Source organism: Ahaetulla prasina, chromosome 2 (genome assembly GCF_028640845.1).
Source record: "Ahaetulla prasina isolate Xishuangbanna chromosome 2, ASM2864084v1, whole genome shotgun sequence".
NCBI lineage: Eukaryota > Metazoa > Chordata > Lepidosauria > Squamata > Colubridae > Ahaetulla > Ahaetulla prasina.
In genome coordinates, this window is record NC_080540.1 from 301,335,433 (window position 1) to 301,355,771 (window position 20,339).

A 20,339-nucleotide genomic window follows, 5' to 3' on the forward strand; every position below is an offset into this window, starting at 1 on the left:
CAATGTCCCGGGGTCACATGATCCTCGTTTGTGACCTTCTGGCAAAATCATTGGGGAAGCCAGATTCAGTTAACGACTGTGTTAATAGTTTTCACAACTGCAGCGATTCACTTAACAATTGTGGCAAGAAAAGCTGTAAAACGAAGCAAAGTTCACTTGTCTCGCTTAGCAACAGAAATTTTAGGTTCAAGTGTGGTTGTAAGTCGAGGACCATATGTACGCTGGTGACACTGCACGGTGGTGAAACCTTAATTTAAAAATACATTTTCAGTAACCAATACAAAGAGAGATAGGGGCGATATGATAGCATTATTCCAGTATTTGAGAGGCTGCCACAAAGAAGAGGGAGTCAAGCTCTTCCTCAAAGCGCCTGAAGATAGGAGAAGAAACAATGGATGGAAACTAACCAAAGAAAGAAGCAACCCGGAATTAAGGAGAAACTTCCTAACAGTGAGGACTCAATTAAGCAATGAAACGGCTTGCCACCAGAAGTTACACGTGACCCATCACTGGAGGTTTTTAAGAAGAGACTGGACAGCCACCTATCTGAAATGGGGTCTCCTGCTTGAGAAGGGGATTGGACTAGAAGACCTCCAAGGTCCCTTTCAGCTCTAGTTTTGATTCACTGATGTGCTTTCTAACTCTTATGATTCTAGGACAAATGGCGGCTTCAAATGCAAGGGTGCTGATATGCCAACTAGGAAACACATTGGGCGAGACTGCCCACAGCAACAGCCATTCCCTGGTTCCCTAGAAGATCTGCATGACGTAATGCCAGAGGTGAGATCTGCGGGACAGCTGAAGTGGACATCCAGTTATGGGACCACTGCTGTAAACCTGCAAACCTTTTATCGTTGACTGCGTGGATATGTTTACTTCTCTTCTGTCACGTTCTCATCACGTACAAAATAAATAAAAAGTGCAAGGGAGGCTACAATTAAGTCAACGGTGGCACAGAAGCAGATAGTATCTGTGTCTCTTTCCTGCCAGCCCCCAGTCATCCAGATCTGCCGCAACCCAAGAAGCATGTTCCTCACGGCCAAAACATCCTCAGCTATTTTGGATTTTGATCTCACCAAAGCATGGAAACACAAATTGTTCAGGGCTTGTTTCTTCTGAGCCACAAAATGCTTTCCATTTTTCATGTACCATTCTTTCTAAACAGTGTCCTTTGCTAGTAGCCACAGGGTTGGTGTTCAAGGCTAGCCTTGGGCTATTCACAAGCTTTCACTTTTGCTCTGGAGAAAAAAACCAGAAAGCACAATTTCTGATGGGCTTTCAGATATTAAAGGAAATTTTGATCCAGACATCCAGTGTTGTCCAGTGTCAACAGCTGCAGCTTCAACGTTTTTCAGGGATTCTTTACCCTGAAATTTATGATAATTGAGTCTCTCAGTTCTGAAAAGAGAAGACTGAGTTATATAGCAACAGGCCGTCACATCTGTCTTTAGAATTATAATTCTACCTTTACAGACAGATTAGCATTTTTTGTCTGGAAGAAACTGATCAGTTCTGGACAAATGTTTTATGCTCCTTGAGATAAACTCTGGCCACAATCAGCTTTTAGTGACATAGCTTTTCTTTAGAAAGCAAAAGGAAGATGAGAAATGTCTCAAAATATAAATTTGCTCCAAAATGAAAATCACAACAAAGAGGTCTAGTTCCTAGTCACAGTTTCTAAAATCAATAAACCACAGAAAGATTTAGTAGGCATCTAAAACAGAAAACATACAACCTAGTTGTCCTTAGATGACCTTGGGATAGTGTGAAGATTAAAGCATTTTTAGTGAAAAACAATATTGTGGAACTATATTAATAAGGATTTTCTGCTTCACAAATTTGAGAGAGAACAACCTATCTTATGCAATATGGTAATCTTACTCCCAATTATTTAAATAGCTGGGAGTATTTCCCTTCATTCCATCACACATATATTTATAAAAATCCATAGTTACAGCCATGTCGTATTTGTATTCCCAAGCACAATAAAATTGCTTACAAAGCATAAGGTAAAAAGCAAGCCAGCATAAATATTTAAACATACTTTTTTTAATTCTTAAAAAAGGATTTTTTTCCCCCAAGATAAGGAATGAACAAAGCTTATTCAATATTACAGAAACTTCACCAATACTAACATTAACTGTTTTATCAGATTATCTGGCTGTTCTGTTAGAACATGGAATAGAGTGGTATTAAACAGGACTTGGGGGGGAAAAATCAAAACATTTCATTTAACACTAGTTTAAGTAGTGACACAAAAAAAAACCCAAACTACACCCTACGCAGAATTTCTATTCCACACAAATGGCACTAGGGAAGATACAGCCAAGGCATCTATAATACAGCTACACACAAACTAGCTTACATTCATTTCTAGAGAGACATGAAAATAGTTACTGTAAAACCAAGGTTACACAGAATTATGTTTATGGCTCAGAAAAAAATGGAACACGCAAGTAGAGAAAAAAACATTTCTAAAGTTATTTTAACCTTAATTTTTTGCAGAGGTTTCTAAACCTTGGCCCATAGGGAGGTTGCAAATCAAGCAGGAGGACCGCCTGGTGACATAGAATTCCTTTTGAATTCATTTCAGGAAGTTATCAAGCTGACCCTAACCTTAAAATACATTTTTAATTGGATCACTGCTACTTGATCGTGTGGGAAATTGCCCTGGCTAAAACTTTAACACTGCAAAGAGCTTTTAAAAAAGGCACAATACAGTACAGGTAGTCCTCAACTTACAATTTGTTTAGTGACCATTCGAAGTTACGACGACAGCAAAATTGACCATTTTTCACATTTATAACCATTTTTCACATTTATAACCAATGCAGCATCCCCAAGGTCATGTAATTTACATTTGAATGCTTGAAACTTGGTTCATATTTAGGACGGTTGCAGCATTCCGGGGTCACATGATCCCCTTTTGCGACCTTCTGAAAAGCAAAGTCAATGGGGAAGCTGGATTCACTTAATGACCATGTACAATTAGCAACTGTAACGATGCACTTAACAAACGCGGCAAAGTTGTAAAATGGGAAAAAGCTCACTTAACGAATGTGTCACTTAGCAACATAAATGTTGGGCTCAATTGTGGTCATAAATCGAGGACTACCTATATTGGAAGTGTACAAAACTGAGGTTTGAGTTTTCTAACCTCAAAATGTCCCTTAATGGATATGTTCCGATCTCACTAAAACAAATTGAAATTCAGCTAGTCCTCGACTCACCACCATTCATTTAGTGACCGTTTTTCACACTATTGCAGCATCCCCATGGTCAAGCGATCAAAATAAAGGCACTTGGCAATTGTGATGTATTCATGACAGTTGCAGTGTCCCCCTTCTGGGACTTTGTGACGAGCAAAGCCTGAAACGGTATAGGGTTTCCTGCCTAAGCATGGGGTTGGACTAGAAGACCTCCAAGGGACCCTTCCTACTCTGTTATTCTATTCTAAAGTCAATGGGGAAGCCGAATTCACTTAACAACCATGTTACTAATTTAACAATTGCAGTGATTTACTTAATACGTGGGGCAAGAAAGGTCATAAAATGGAGCAAAACTCACTTAACAACTGTCTCACTTAGCAACCAAAATGTTGGTTTCAATTGTGGTCACTAAGTCGAGAAATACCTGTACTGAAGGAGGAATGTTTCAGCACAGAAATATTTTAGCCTCAGTGAAACAAAAAGTAGAGACATGCATAGAAATGCCCACCTATCACCTTGTTTTGGGAAGATGGAGAGAGAAGTTATTTTGACCAGGGCTGTTAATTTGTTATTTTGACAAAATATTTTGTCAAATAAGTCAGTTATTTGACTGAATAGGTTAAGTGATCTTAGCCCAGAGTTTCTATAACCCTATGGCAGACCATATTTTTTTCATACAAACCTAATCCTAACAATTTTTGTGGAGTAAGGGTACCTTTGACAGTTATTGGTGCTGATAGGGTGAATTATTAAAATATAAGGACCTTGGTTTTAGAAGATATAACTGCACATACATACAGATTGAGAAAGTGTAAATTATACGCTTAAAGGTTATCAAAAGAGCTAAACTGTTTTTAGAAACTGCTGGAAAGTAAACTGCAAATTATTTCTTAATTTGCAGCTAACAAAGTTTTAAAGCTTAGAAAATATATAAGAAATCTTAAATCTGTGTGTTTCTTTTTAAAAGCATGGGGTAGTTGAGATTAACTGTATTCTTCACCCTACCAAATGATTTTAAAATAATAGCTTGAAGGAATGCAAATCTAATGCATTCAAGGAAGCAGGAATTCAATCCGAAGGCATTTCGTCAGCATCAGAAAAAGATGCATGGTAATGCAATCTCCATTTCTTTTGTTGTTGATTTTTACTCACAAACAACTCCACATCTTGTCATTACAAAAAGGAGAGGAACTACTGAAAATGTCACAAATCCAGCAATAGAATTTTTCGCAATCAAACAAAAAAGTAAGCAAAATATACTAAGCAAACAAATACACTGGCAGAGAATTGTGTCTAACAATCTAAGTTGTAACTACAGTGAGGCAAATATTGGCATTATTTTGGTGATACAGAGAAGCAGGAAACCAAAAATAAGTAAGTCTGTACATCAGTCATGCCCAAATTAATAAATTTAGGAGGTACTGATAAAAATTAACAACATTTGGTAATTTTTACCATCAAGTGAGAGGGATATAGGAATCCTAGTAGACAATCACTTAAGTATGAGCCAAGTGTGGCGCAGCTTCCAAAAAAACCCAAAACAGTACAGTCCTGCATAAACAGAGGTATAGAATCAAGATCACATGAAGTGTTAGTACTGCCTTATGAAGGCCACACTTGGAATATTGCATCCAGTTTTGATCACCATAATGGAAAAAAGATGTTGAGACTCTAGAAAGGCTGCAGAGAAGAGAACAAAGATGATTAGGGGACTGGAGGATAAAACATATGAAGAACTGTTGTAGGAATTGGATATGATAGCAGCTTTCCAATATTTGAGGGGCTGTCACAAAGAGGAGGGGGTCAACCTATTATTCTCCAAAGCACCTGAAGGCAGGACAAGAAGCGATGGATGGAAACCAATCAAGGAGGACCCAACTATAGGTAGTCCTTGACTTATGACCAGAACTGAGCCCAAAAATTTCAATTGCTACCCAAGGCAGTTTTTTACCAATTCTTTTGCCATGGTTGTCAAGAGAATCGCTACAGTTATTGGCACAAGTGAATCATGTGGTCGTTAAGCGAATCTCTGACAACTTTGCTTGTCAGAAGCCAGCTTGGAAAGTCACAAAGGGGGAATCACATAACACCATGACAATGCAATTGTCAAAAATTCCAGCCAGTTGCCAAGTACTCAAATTTTGCTCATATGATCACAGAGATGCTGCAATGGCCATTAAATGTGAGAGCGGGTCATAAGTCACTTTCTTCACTGCTGTTGCAACTTTGAACGGTCACTAAATGAATGGTTGTAAGTCGAGGATTATCGGCATTTAGCACAACATATAGACTTCGGCAAACTTTCGAGATATTTGAGATCTGAAGAAATCCTGACTTCTCTAACTATGCTTCTAATCATTGCATACTTTTTTAATCCAGTATGTCTGGTATAAAGGTATGTAGGAGGTGAGGTGTATATAGTGCAGCTGAATCTAAAAGCTAGTATGGCAAAACAGAGAGAATATTCTCTGAATAAGTTTGCTAAAAAAAGTCTAAAGTTGGACAGCTTCTTCCCAAGATTTAAAGAATGCAGCTTATATAAAACAATAGACACTTCTAAATAAAGAATTGGTGTCTGGCTAGATGTTACTAAAAATTAACTGCAAAATACGAATACTGTATCACAGAAAGGGAAGGAAGGACTAACAGAATTCCATGTGAATTCCTGTTTATTTTTTTTACTAAACTCACTTAAAGAGAATTTTCAGTATGTACTTCAAAACTAACACCACATAAAAAAGCAATAAAAAACAATTTGAAATTTATAGCAAAACTTTTAAATACTGGTGGAATGAAAAATGCTAAAGCACTATTTCTTCTACTGACTACATTAATAAATGCATGTCTATAGTTTGCAGATTTATCATTGTAACTGTACTTCAAACAGACCAAAAGGCATTCAAAAGGCATTTGCTTGCTGTTTTATTTAAACACAAAACAAAGGCTCGGAATTTCGCAGAAAATGCAGAATAATACATCAAAAACTACTATGAAGAATTGATCAGAAAGTAAACCAAATAACAGGTATCAAAGGCGGCTTGCAGGGTTTTTTTTATTCTTTCATCCTTGCACTCAAATTCACCTTTTTCTTGGATGAATGGGTGGGATGAAAATTGTTTCAAAAGTCAAGGTGGGCCTTCTACTTTTCCAGTCAAAATTACCCGCATTTGTTCATTTTAATTCCCTTTTCAATGTTCACTCAAATTAAGAGAAAAACTGTGAGTTGTTTACTACCAACCAACTACTTAATACCGGTAGTTTCTAAGGCTCACTTACTGGAGACCAGTTAACAATCAGGAAATTCACTCCACAAGAAATACTAGTTTCAATTTTGCAGAATCATCTACTTTAGATATAAGCAACTTTGACTTTTAATTCACCTGTCCAGGACAGCAGTTCAACACCTGGAACTCTTTCCCTCTGCTGCCCTCTGGATCAGTGTTTTCCAAGCTTGGCAAGTTTAAGATGTGTGAACTTCAACCTCCAGAACCCATCCTTCTTTCCTTCTTTCTCTCACTTTCCTCCATCTCGCTCTTCCATCTCTCTCTCCTCTAGCATGCATGGCTGGCTAGAGTATTCCAAGAATTAAAATCCACAAATCTTAAAAGTTGCTCAAGTTAAAAAAACCCACTAATCCTGCTTTCAACCCCCTAACAAAGCTCAATGGTGCAGTCAGAGGACAGCTAGGCTCAGAATATCTACATGACTGGACATACAGGCAATCCTCGACTTATGACCACCATTGAGCCCAAAATTTCCACTGCTAAGCAGGACAGTTATTAAGGAGTTTTGCCTCATTGAATGACCTTTTTTGCCACAGTTGTTAAGTGAATCAATGCAGTTGTTATCAACAAGGTTGTTAAGTGAATCTGGCTTTCCCATTGACTTTGCTTCTCAGAGGGTTGCAAACGGGGATCACGTGACCCCAGAATACTGCAGCCGTAATAAATACATGCCAGATGCCAAGCCATGCCATTTTGATCATGTAACCAATGCTGCAATGGTCAATAAAAGTGAAAAAAGGTCATAAGCCACTTTTTTCAGTGTTTCGGTCACTAAGCAAATAGTTGTAAGTCAAGGACTACCTGTATAGAGTTACTAAGGCTACTCTGCCAAACAGATTCAGCCATGCTCCCTGCAGTTAAACCTGAAAATTGCTTTAACTCTCACCGCCCCAAAAAGAAATGAGTCACTACTGTTACTAAGGTTTCATTAGTCAACAAGAACAGATTTCAGAAACACAGTAAGTTTATTGAAATTCTGTAAGTCTCCAGGAGTCACTGTGTCAACTGTGAGTTGGGCAGCTTTATCTACAGGTAATCCTCAACTTAGGACCACAATTGAGCACAAAATCTGTTGCTAAGTGAGACCTTTGTTCAGTGAGTTTTGTCCCATTTTACGACCAATTATTGGGAGAATAACATGGTTGTTAAGTGAATTTGGCTTCCCCATTGACTTTATTTATCAACAAGGAAACAAGTAACAGTATAAACTTAGAAAAAAATTGGCATAAAAAAAGGATATAAATAGGCAAAACATAGCCATAACGCATAGAATTATTACATATAATTGGGAACAGTAGGCACGCTGGTGCGCTTATGCACGCCCCCTTAGGGACCTCTTAAGAAACATGAAAGGTCCACGGTAGACAGTTTAAAGTAAAAGGAATGGGGATTAGAGAGACTAACAACAAGATCAGGTACAGTGTTCCAGACATTTACTACTGTATTGCAGAAGTCATATTTCCTACAATTAAGATTAGAGTGAATTACACTGAGTTTAAATCTATTAATAATCCTTGTGTTATTATGGTTGAAATTAAAGTATCCATTTACAAGTAGAACGTTTTGGTAAATAATCTTATGAACTAAGCATAGGTCCGAAAGTAGACGACGTGGTTCGAGGCTTTCTAGACCTAAGATTTCAAGCCTGGCGGTATAGGGAATTTTATTTCGAGCAGAGGATTTAAGAACTCTTCTAATAAAATATCTCTGGAGCCTCTCTAATGTATTGATGTCTGAAATATAGTGAGGGTTCCAGGCAGGTATTCAAGTATAGGTCTTGCGAAGGTTTTATATGCCCTAGTTTGGAGAATAGCATTCTGACTTTGCTTGTCAGAAGGAGATCATATGACCCCAAGACACTGCAACCATCATAAATATGAGTCAGTTGTCAAGTATCTGAATTTTGATCATATAACTATGGGGAGGCTGCAATGGTCCTAAGTGTGAAAAATGATCACTAAATGAACTGCTATAAATTGAGGACAGCTCATTTAACAACCATCTAATATTACAAAGGCACTGAAAAAAGTGACTTATGAAGGTTTTTCATACTTACGACTTTTTCAACATCCCTATGATCATGTGATCAGAAGCAAGATGCTTGGCCATTAGTTCATATTTATGATGGTCGCAGTGTCCAGAGGTCATGGGATCACATTTTGCCACCTTCTGACAAGGAATGTCAATAGGGAAGCCAGATTCACTTAACAACCGAGTTACTAACTTATCAACTGCAGTGATTCACTTAACAACTGTGGTAAGAAAAGTCCTAAAATGAGGCAAAACTCACTGAACAAATGTCTCACTCAGCAACAGAAATGTTGGGCTCATTTGTGGTCATAAGTCAAGGACTATCTATACCTATATGTAGTAAATAAGTCTTCTCTGGAAAAGAGATGGATTGAAACCACTTTCCCAGCAGCCTGGCCCAGGAAGAGACACACAAAGCAAGCAAGGGAGTGACAGGCAACTCTTCCATCCCATGCAGAGCCCAGGCTGTGCCAGGAAGGACTGGAGGGGGGATGGGGGTGGGAGACCCCCTGTTCCAGCAGGAGGGGGGAGACGTTCAAACCCGGGAAGGGAGCCAAGGGCGGCAGAGGCACCCACCCTGGGAAGGGATTGCTATCCTCCCAAAATAAAACTGGGCTCGGAGAAGGCGAAGCTGGGAGGGAGCACATTTTTGGATTTTCCATGGCAGATGCCAGGGCAGCCAGGCAAGGGCGGGGTGCCCCACATAAACCTCTCATCCCCTCAAATAGACTGCAAGATATGGAATCGTAAATAAGAATTAAATAAGAGTAGAAAGTGACCTCGCAGGTTGGGGGAAAGGGGAGAGACTAGAGCTGCATAGGAATGGAATAATAAATAATAAATAAAAGTAAAAAGTGATCTCAAAAGGAGGAGGGAGAGAATAGGGCGGCCGAGAAATGGAATAATAAATCATACCAATACATGTAGAAAGTGATGGGGGGAGCAGAGAATAGGGCTGCATATAGAAATGGGATAATAAATTAATAAATACAAGTAAAAAGTGATCTCAAAAAGGGGGGGAAGCGAATTAAGGGGGCAGAGAAATGGAATAACAAAAATATTAAATAAAAGCAAAAGTGACCTCAAAAGGGGAAGAGAATTGGGGGGAGGCAGAGAAATGGAATTATAAAGAACAAATAAAAATAGAAAGTGATCTCAAAAAGGAGGGGGGGACAGAGAATAGGGCTGCATATAGAAATGGGATAATAAATTAATAAATACAAGTAAAAAGTGATCTCAAAAAGGGAGGGAAGAGAATTAAGGGAGGCAGAAAAATGGCATAACAAAAAAATAATAAATAAAAGCAAAAGTGACCTCGAAAAGGGAGAGAATGGGGGGCAGGCAGAGAAATGGAATAAATTAATAAATAAAAGTAGAAAGGGATCCCAAAAGGGAGGGGAGCAGAGAATGGGGCTGCATATAGAAATGGAATCATAAATTAATTAATAAATACAAGTAGAAAGTGACCCCGGAAAAGAGGGGGGGGGAAACAGAGCAACCACCTTTGCTCCCCCACTTCGAAAATGTCACTTATTCTGCCTCTTTTTTTGGGGGGTGGAAGGGGGGGGGTGGAGTTTGGCAACCGCTGGCAAAGCCCCCTTGACAGGGCCCAGAGGCCCCATACGGGCTCAGCGCTGGGGAGCATGGGCAGCGTAGTCCGCGTGAGGGGAAAGTTCGGGAGCCCCCCCCCACCCCTTTCCTTCCTTCTCTAGGTTTCCCCTCAGGAAAGAGGGGCTGGGGGGTTTGTCCCTAAAAGTCTCCCTCAGGGGTCGCGGGCCCGCCTCCTCCTCCTCCTTCCCCGCGAGGCGCCATTCTGAGGAGGAAAAAAAGGGGGAGCGCTGAGGCGCTTCTGAAGCCCCCCACCCCGCTCGCCCACCGCCCTGAGGAGAACGGACGACCACCCCCACCCCCACCCCGCCGCCCGTGCGCGGCCCGAGGACAACCGCCCCGCGCCCCCGACGCGGACGCGCGCGCTCGTTACCTGCCCAACGTGCTCACAAAGCGTCGGCGGCAGCACTGGCGGCAGCGTCGCCCCCACAGTCACGTGACCTCCCTCCGCCTCCCCTTCGTTATACTCCTCCTCCTCCTCCCCGTCTCCCTCCCCTTCAGCGCCGCACGTGACCAAGCCGGAGGAAGGCGCGTGGCCCCCCCGTCTGCCCCGCCCACCCGGCGTCGGCGCCTGCGTAGCAAGCCTTTCCCCCGCCTCGCGCCCTCAATATCCTCCTCGGGAGGTTGCCGGGTCGGAGTCTTCGGTCACGTGATCCTGACAGGGGCGGAGGAATAGCAATGCCGGGGAGGGAAGGGAGCGGGATTGGGGAGTCTCCTCTAACTAACACGATCTGTTTACCAGCGAATCGGGAGGGGAGAAGGGGAGGGGCCGGGGTGACGTCACCGACACGTGACCTCCACGACCAAAATAAAAAGGCGGGATCGACGGCTCCCTGAGGGAAAAGCGATAGCGTGAAGGTTTTGCGCGTGCGTGCGTCGTGTTTTGTTTTAAGAGGCGTTTTACCCTCATATTATGCAGCAGAATCTGTTTCATTTGGCCAATTTATATAGCTCCCCGTCACTTGGGTGACTTTGAACCGGGTAAAAGCAAAAAAAAAAAAAAAATGCAACAAATTAACAAAACCAAATGAAAATCATTACAAGACCCAAAAATCTGTGTGTACACACACACACACACAAATTATATAGAAAATGTAAATATACGTATATGAATCCACTAAATATCAATTAGCCCAACCTGCCTCACAGGGTTGTTGTGGCGAAAATAGAGGAAGGACTTACTAGAAATGTTCACTGCCCTGAGTGATGATCATTTCCTTAACGGCAGTGACTCGCTTAACAACCCGGGTAGAAAAAGGTGGTACAATTGGGCGCAACTCACTTAATGACCACTTTCCTTAGCAATGGAAATTTTGGTCCCAATTGCTATCGTAATTGGAGGATTACTATTACACGCATCATGGAAATGAAGACATTTAAATGCATGGTTGTATTGGAAGCAATAGAATAGAATAGAATAGAATAGAATAGAATAGAATAGAATAGAATAGAATAGAACAGAATAGATTTTTTTTTCATTGGCCAAGTGTGATTGGACACACAAGGAATTTGTCTTGGTGCATATGCTCTCAGTGTAAATAGGATAGGATAGGATAGGATAGGATAGGATAGGATAGGATAGGATAGGATAGGATAGGATGGGATAGGATTTTTTATTAGCCAAGTGTGATTGGACACACAAGGAATTTGTCTTGGTGCATATGCTCTCAGTGTAAAGAATAGAATAGAATAGAATAGAATAGAATAGAATTATTTTTTTTCATTGGCCAAGTGTGATTGGACACACAAGGAATTTGTCTTGGTGCATATGTTCTTAGTGTAAATAGGCTAGGCTAGAATAGAATAGAATAGAATAGAATAGAATAGAATAGAATAGAATAGAATTTTTTATTGGCCAAGTGTGATTGGACACACAAGGAATTTGTCTTGGTGCATATGTTCTTAGTGTAAATAGGATAGGATAGGATAGGATAGGATAGAATAGAATAGAATAGAATAGAATAGAATAGAATTTTTTATTGGCCAAGTGTGATTGGACACACAAGGAATTTGTCTTGGTGCATATGCTCTCAGTGTACATAAAAGAAAAGATACCTTCATCAAGGTACAACCCTTACAACCCTTAATGATGGTCATTTTGTCTGTTTGCACAACAAATAGACAAAATAGCCTAGAATTCCGCAATCTGAGGACATTTTCGGAAAAGGATAAGAAACAAAAAACTGGAGACAAATTCCTTGTGTGTCTAATCACACTTGGCCAATAAAGTAAACCAATCAAAAATTGAATAGTGTCCCAAAAGTGCTTTTTTCAGGGGGACTTTCTGGTTTTTCTTTGAAGACCTTTCGCTTCTCATCCAAAAAGCTTCTTCAGCTCTGAAGAAGAACAGAGCTGAAGAAGCTTCTTGGATGAGAAGCGAAACGTCTTCCAAGAAAAACCAGAAAGCCCGGTTGCCTTTTGGGGAAAAAAAGCACCATTCGGACAGCCATGACTTGGATGACTGAGAATCTCAATAGGCAGAGACTGAAGAAGAGATCTTTCCTGAGTCTGTTGAACTCAGAACTTTCTCTATAGAAAGTATTTGATCGGCCATGAAGACAATTCCTCCAATACATGCTCTGTGAAACCTCCAGATCCAGAAGGATCTCAAAAGACTGGAGCATTGGAGCAAAATGCTCCAATGGTGAGAAAAGCAACATTTTATACTTTCTTAGGCAAGAAAAGCCAAATCCACAGGGATAGAACAGGAGGTGCCAATAAAGGAGAATATTTGTAGATCAGGGTTGAAATGAGGGCGCCCAGGTGCTCTCTGAGTTTGTTTGTTTTCTTGCAGACGTTTCATGACCCAACTACGTAACAACAGTGCCTAGTAGGGTAATAAAACGACTTTGTATATAATATACAAATGGATGAAGACTATTGCTTAACACAATGTAAGCCGCCCTGAGTCTTCGGAGAAGGGCGGGATATAAATTCAAATAATAATAAAAAAAGTACCTGGCTCAACAATAATAATTTCAAGAGGGATCTTAGAGTCCTGGTGGACCACCACTTAAGTAGGGTTAAGAACCGTACTTGTTCAGTCACCTGAACTGCGAGATGGATGGCAAAAAAATTAAGATGGATGGATGGATCATGGATGGATGGAGCGAGCGAGCAGTGGACTGCAGCCGCCAAAAAAGCCAACAAGAATCCAAGGCTGCATGAACAGACGGAAAGCATCAAGATCGCGTGAAGACTTTATAATGTCTTGGTAAGGCCACACTTAGAATATTACATCCAGTTTTGGTTGCCACAAATATGCAAATGATGTTGAGAGACCCGCAACGTTGAATAGGGGGCTGGAGGCTAAAACGTAAGAAAAAGGGTTGCAGGAATTGGGTACGTCTCATTGAAATGAAAAGAAGGACTAGGGGTGACCGTGACATGATAGCAGTTTTCCAATATTTGAGGGGCTGCCACAAAGAAGAGGGAGGTCAACCTATTCTCCAAAGCACTTGAAGGCAGACGAAGCAACGGATGGAAACTAATGAAGGAGACAACCAACCTAGAACTAAGGAGAAACTTCCTGACAGCAAGAACAATTAATCAGTGGAACAAATTGCCTGCAGAAGTCGTGAATGCTCCAACGCTGGGGGTTTTCAAGAAGAGATTGGACAAGCATCTGTCCAGGATGGCATAAACTAGAGTCTCTTGCTTGAGCAGGGGGTTGGACTAGAAGACCTCCAAGGTGCCTCTCAGCCTTAGAATCCTATGATCCTAATCCGCTGATCGGGATTTGGTAGCCCGCTTGTCTTTGTTTCCAGGCGGGCATAATTACAGATCTCAACATTTTTGCAAAGCTTAATCTGTTCAGCACCGAGGATGATTATTAGAGAGCGTTAATCGTCATGCAACATTGCTCTCTTAATGAAGATTGCCTGTTGGCATCAAATGACTAGCCAGAGGGGGAAACCCCACAAGAAGAGACTTCATTCTGATAAATACAGCTGGAGTCACTTTTCATTCCAAAACTCATTTGTGTACTTTATTTATTTAAAGCATTTCTATAGCCGCCTATCTTTGAACCAACTTCCACTTATGAAACACAGTGGAACTTTTATACAGGAAGAAATTTAGGATGTGTTCTCATGAATTAAATTTCAATTTTTTTACATGCGTATCTCCACATTCCCTCACAGATGTTATCCAGTTGGCTAACAAAACCATCAAGCTCAGAGAGCACTACATATGAGGTCCTTGATCCTCTCTAAGCTTGGTGTTTTCTCACAGACATTTTATTACTTGAGTAGGTAACATCAATTATCTAGTTAGGTAATAAAATATCTACAAGAAACTAACAAGCTCAGAGAGCACCAAACACCTCAGAGTCCTCCTCTTTTCCACAAATCCCATTCCCTTCTAGCACTGATGTGACCTAGTTGGGTCATCCCTTGCAGATCCCTCGCATCCTGGACATAAACTGTTTCAACTCCTACCCTCAAAACGACGCTATAGAGCACTGCACACCAGAACAACTAGACACAAGAACAGTTTTTTCCCGAAGGCCATCACTCTGCTACACAAATAATTCCCTCAACACTGTCAGACTATTTACTGAATCTGCACTACTATTAATCGTTTCATAGTTCCCATCACCAATCTCTTTCCACTTATGACTGTATGACTGTAACTTGTTGCTGGCAATCCTTATGATTTATATTTTATTTATTTATTTATTTAATCATATTTATATACCTATAAATATTGATATATTGATCATCAATTGTGTTGTAAATGTTGATATATTGATCATCAATTGTGTTGTAAATGTTGTACCTTGATGAACGTATCTTTTCTTTTATGTACACTGAGAGCATATGCACCAAGACAAATTCCTTGTATGTCCAATCACACTTGGCCAATAAAAAATTCTATTCTATTCTATTCATGAAATGTCTGCAAGAAAACATCCAAGCTCAGAGAGCACCAAGGATGCCACAGTCCTCCTCCCCACTTCTAGCGCTGAAGATGTTACCTAGTTGGGTCATGAAACATCTGCATGAAAACCACCAAGCTCAGGGAGCACCAAGGACCCAACAATTCACCCCTGAACCACGAGTGAAATGCTCCCAGTTCGGACCGGATCAGCTGATCCAGTAGCGATGGCAGCGGGTGGTTCGGAGAACCGGTAGCAAAAATCCCTCCACCCCCTCAATTCCCAGCTGAGCCGCAGAATCATCAGAGCCTTTTTTTTTTAACTTTTAAAAGCATTTTTTCTACAACCTCTTTGGCCGAGTAGGTTGTAAAAAAATGCTTTTAAAAATTAAAAAAAGATTGTGCGCCACAGCTGATTACACCCCCCTCCGCGTGCACTGTTCTACTTACCCCAAGCCTCCTTTTGGCGTGCACTGCACACCCGCGCACCTCGCATTTGGTGCATGGTGCAAACTGTGCATGCGTGTAAACCGGTTCAGATTTCACCACTGCCCTGACCTACAAATATTTTCTATTGAAATATCTATATATACTTTATTTCACATCTGGCAATCTGTGTAACAAACACTCTTGACTTTTGCAGCTGGCCATTTGCTTTATCCCTCAGGTAAATTCACCCATCTGTATATAGGATAAAAATCAGCTCAGAAAGAAGACACTTAACTCCTTCATCAAGCACCAAGTGACACTGTAGAAATGCAGCTGAATTTTAACTATTCAGCTCTTTTTAACTCTATGGCTTCTCTCAGACAGCATTTTTAAAAGGATTAAAAGCATATGCAAAATACTATGGTTTTTAAATAGTCGAGTGCCTGAATTAAGCACATGAAGATTCTTCTTCCTTTCCCCCAAAACTCTGCAAACTTTGAACGCCAGCGTTGCCTTTTCTGGTTATTTGCCACAGTTCTTAAGCGAATCATGGCCATCATTAAGTGAATCGTGCGGTCATTAAACGAGTTTGGCTTCCCCTATTGACTTTTGTCACAAGCCAGCTGGGAAGGTCACAAATGGTGATCACATCATGTCAGGACGCTGCAACCGTCATAAAGGTGAGTCAGTTGCCGAGCGCCTGAATTTCGATCATGTGAGCGATGCTTCAACGGATCCTAAGTGTGGAAAAAGGGTCGCAAGTAACTTTGTTCAGTGCCGTTGTAACTTCAGTCACTAAACAAATAGCTGTAAGTCAAGAACTACCTATATGCTTTTTTAATTTATTTTTTTCAGATCTCAGAGTAAAGGCGTATTTTTGTCTACCAGTGGACCTTGTACAAAGGCAAATACCCAAGATACATCAGCTGCTAAAGTACAGGTAGTCCTGGACTTATAATCATGGTTGAGCGTAAAATTTCTGTTGCTAAGTGAAACAAGTGAATTTTGCCCCATTTTACGACCTTTCTTGTCACAGGCGTTACTTGAATCGCTGCAGTTAAATTAGTAACACAGCCGTTAAGTGAATCTGGCTTCCCTCTGGACTTTTGACTGTCAGGAGGGTCGCAAAAGGGGATCGCACGCCAACTGTCATAAATATGAGTCTGTGGCCAAGCATCTGAATTTTGATCACGTGGACGGTGCCAAGGTTGTAACTGTGAAAAATGGTCCTAAGTTAATTTTCAGTGCTGTTGTAACTTTGAACGGTCATTAATTGAACTGCTGAAGTTCAAGGCCTGCCTGTAGGAGCATAGCTCCACCCTCCATAAGAATTGGGGTATGGCCTCGACTACAGAGAGCATGACTGACCTGGGTTATGGGAGCTGCAGCATCAAAGTTTGAGTATTCTGCTTATGGAACCAAAAGCAAATCATACTTAAAGAAATTCTTGCGATTAAACCTCATTAATTGTTGTGTGACCAGAAACACACAACAATCGTCTGAGGTTTTCTTGTATCAGTGAGTTCATTCAACCTTCTAAAGGGTGGGTATGTGTGTTAAACTCTGCTTCACATGACACAGATAGTCCTTGAACTAACAACCGCAACTAAGCCTAAAGTTTCTGTTGCTAAATGAGACAGTGGTTCAGCAAGTTTTGTCCCATTGAATAGAATAGAATAGAATAGAATTAGAATAGAAAATATGAAGTGAAGTAGAATAGAATAGAATAGAATAGAATAGAATAGAATAGAATAGAATAGAATAGAATAGAATAGAATAGAATAGAATAGAATAGAATAGAATAGAATAGAATAGAATAGAATAGAAAAGAAAAGAAAATATGAAGTGGAATAGAATAGAATAGAATAAAAAATATGAAGTGGAATAGAATAGAATAGAATAAAAAATATGAAGTGGAATAGAATAGAATAGAATAGCATAGCATAGCATAGCATAGCATAGAATAGAATAGAACAACAGAGTTGGAAGGGACCTTGGAGGTCTTCTAGTCCAACCCCCTGCTTAGGCAGGAAACCCTACACCACTTCAGACAAATGGTTATCCAGTATCTCCTTAAAAACTTAACAGCGTTGGAACATTCACAACTTCTGGAGGCAAGTTGTTCCACTGGTTATTCTCTTATGACCTTTCTTGCCTCAGTCGTTAAGTGAATCGCTGCAGTTGGTAAATTGATAACATGGTTGTTATGCGAACCTGGCTTCCACACTGATTTTGAAGTCGCAAAAGGGGATCAGCCCTGGGACACTGCAGCCGTCATAAATGTGAGTCAGTTGCCAACAGCCTGAAACTTGATCAAGTGATCGTGGGGATGCTGCAACGGTCACGTGGAAAAAATGGCTGCAAGTCCCCTTTTTCAATACCGTTGTAACTTTGAACGGCTGTTAAATCGCAGACTATATTCAAAAGCTGTCCTTCTGCACAAATGGCATTTCACCCACCAGTCCGGTGATCTAGGAGGCACTTAAGAGATCTTTTTTTTAAAAATGCTTTACCTTCAAGGCACAAGATCGGTTAAGGTGAGTTTCACCCCCGGCCAGCTTGTGTTTCTACCATGATCTCATCCTTGGGGAGTGGAAGAGAAGGGCAGGAAGTAGCATCACACTTAAGTTTGCATTCTTCCGGCCAGAGAAAATCTCTCCCCCACCCCACCCCACCCCTGGACAATTACCCGGTTAGTTTTCCTAGAAAGCCAGAGGAGAGGCCAGATAGTTGCTTGTTGATTCCTGAATGTCATGGCAATTAAAGAAACTCTTGCTCCTCTTTCCGGATTAGCTGAAGAGGAAAATTCCAATTCTGAAGACCCCTGTCTGCGCCTCCCCTCTGCAATTTCTTCGCCTTTGGGGCATTCATAGTTGATGATGTCGCTTTAAAAAACAACAACAACCACCTAGAAAAACAATCTATATGAAGCCATTTTTAAAAAAACAAAACACCAGTCTGAAAGCTGGAAAGAAGCTAGCTTCAGCCAAACATTAACTGAGATTGTGGATCAAGAATTCTGTGTAGCTAATTTGCCAGCTTTTCAAAATAAAAACATGTGTTTGTTTGTGTGTGTGTGTGTGTGTGTGTGTGTGTGTGTGTGTGTGTGTATGTGTTTGTAGGTTTTCACGGGTATAGGTATATAGGTCTTGGCATTTTCGGGTCTTTTCAGGTCAACCTTACATGGGAAAAGACCCGAAAATGCCAAGACCTACCTACCTACCTACCTACCTACCTACCTACATACATATACATGTAGGTCTTTGGTTATTTGGGTTTTCTCCCACATAAAATTGGAAGTGTCTTGGTGACGTTTCGACGAAGTCTCATTCGTCATCTTCAGGCTGGTGTTTTCAGCTTCATTGCTCCTAGAAGCACGAAGCTGAAAACACCAGCCTGAAGATGACGAATGAGACTTTGTCGAAACATCGCCAAGACACTTCCAATTTTACACGGGAGAAAACCCGAATAACCAAAAACCGTGTGTGTGTGTGTGTGTGTGTGTGTGTGTGTGTGTGTGTGTGTTAAAAAAAATCCTCAATCCCTTGCGGACTGAAGTCTGGGCAACTGGAGCTGAGTGTTTACTTGCTGGATGCCCTTCCTGTTGCCAATGTGGATTTTTGTTCAGCAGATACATTCTCATTGTGCCCAGAGAGAGAAATATCTGCCTCTACCTAGGATCGAACTCACAGCCTCATGATTGTGAGATGAGAGCTTCACCTCTAGGCCACCGCACCACTTGGTGTGTGTGTGTGTGTGTGTGTGTGTGTGTGTGTGTGTGTGTATATATAAAAGCGCTTATCCACATACCTAGTTCACAACTGCTTCTGCTAAACCAGTGCGTGGGCATGTTATATATGGTTCTCAGGGATTGTCTTTAATGTGTCCCTATTGAATCAACAAAATATATTAAAACAAAAACAAAAAACGACAAAGGTCCCACACTGGATCAGCGACGAAAACGGCATCATTGTAAGACCTGCCCTTTTTAAAGGCTGACCCAGAGTTAAGGGGCAGGGCAGGCCTAACTCTGTGGATTAGGCAGAAGGGCCTGTCGTATAAATACATCTTGATTTTTAATTAGATTGTTTTTATTCCAGGAAAGGTGACCGACAAAATACCTGCACATACATATACACACACATATGCGTGCGCACGCACACACACACACACACACACGCAGCTCCTGGGCTTTCATAGAAAGCTCGGCAGCAGCTGATCGAATCGAGGGATCCTGCCTCCCAGCGAAGTAAGAGAAGAAAAATGAGACTTATGGTCGGTCAGTCAGCGTAAGCTCTGGGGCAAAGACGCTGCCATTTTTAGGAAACGCATTAAAAAGGGCGCCAACCCTCAGTCTATTGTAGAAAGATCAAAGCAGGTCAACAACAACCACAACAACATCAACGACAAAAAAAACAAAAAAAAAACACCCCATTTTTAAAAATGTACAAAAACTTCTGGGGGACCCGACGGGATCGACGGTTTCCCCTCCTTAAAAAAAAAAATAGATATGTTTAAACCCCGAGTGGCATTAAAACCAGAAGACGGGAATGTCCACCACGCAAATCCTTTTGTTTTTAAAAAAGGAGAGAAAATGAAGGTGAGGGAGGGGGAGGAGGATGAGAAGAAGGAGGAAGTCACGCTTCCAGAGGCTGGGTTGTTGTTGTTTTTCCGGGGGGGAAAAGCGTCATTAGCTCCAGAGGCCGGCGTAATTCCCGTGGAGTCCGGAAGGAAGAGGACCTCCTGCCACAAAAAGCTTTGTGCCCGACGAGTCGTAGCAGTGCGTGTAAACGGCGTTGGGGAAGAAACTGATGTCCGAAAAGTAATTCCTCCAGGTTTCGTCATGATTCTGTTAAAAGGAAGCAGACGTCGGTTAGAGATGCAACCAGCTGCCTTCCCA

General features: G+C 41.1%; 1 protein-coding gene across 1 annotated transcript in view; it reads right to left on the reverse strand.

The window, feature by feature from the left end:
• The window catches only part of UBAP2 (ubiquitin associated protein 2), a 133,260-nt gene extending 122,655 nt beyond the window's left edge, over positions 1-10,605 (reverse strand). The window contains exon 1 of the mRNA XM_058171953.1: positions 10,506-10,605. The gene's annotated coding sequence lies outside the window, so the exon portion shown is untranslated. The remainder of the gene's footprint in view (positions 1-10,505) is intronic.
• Between the last annotated feature and the right edge of the window lie 9,734 nt (positions 10,606-20,339).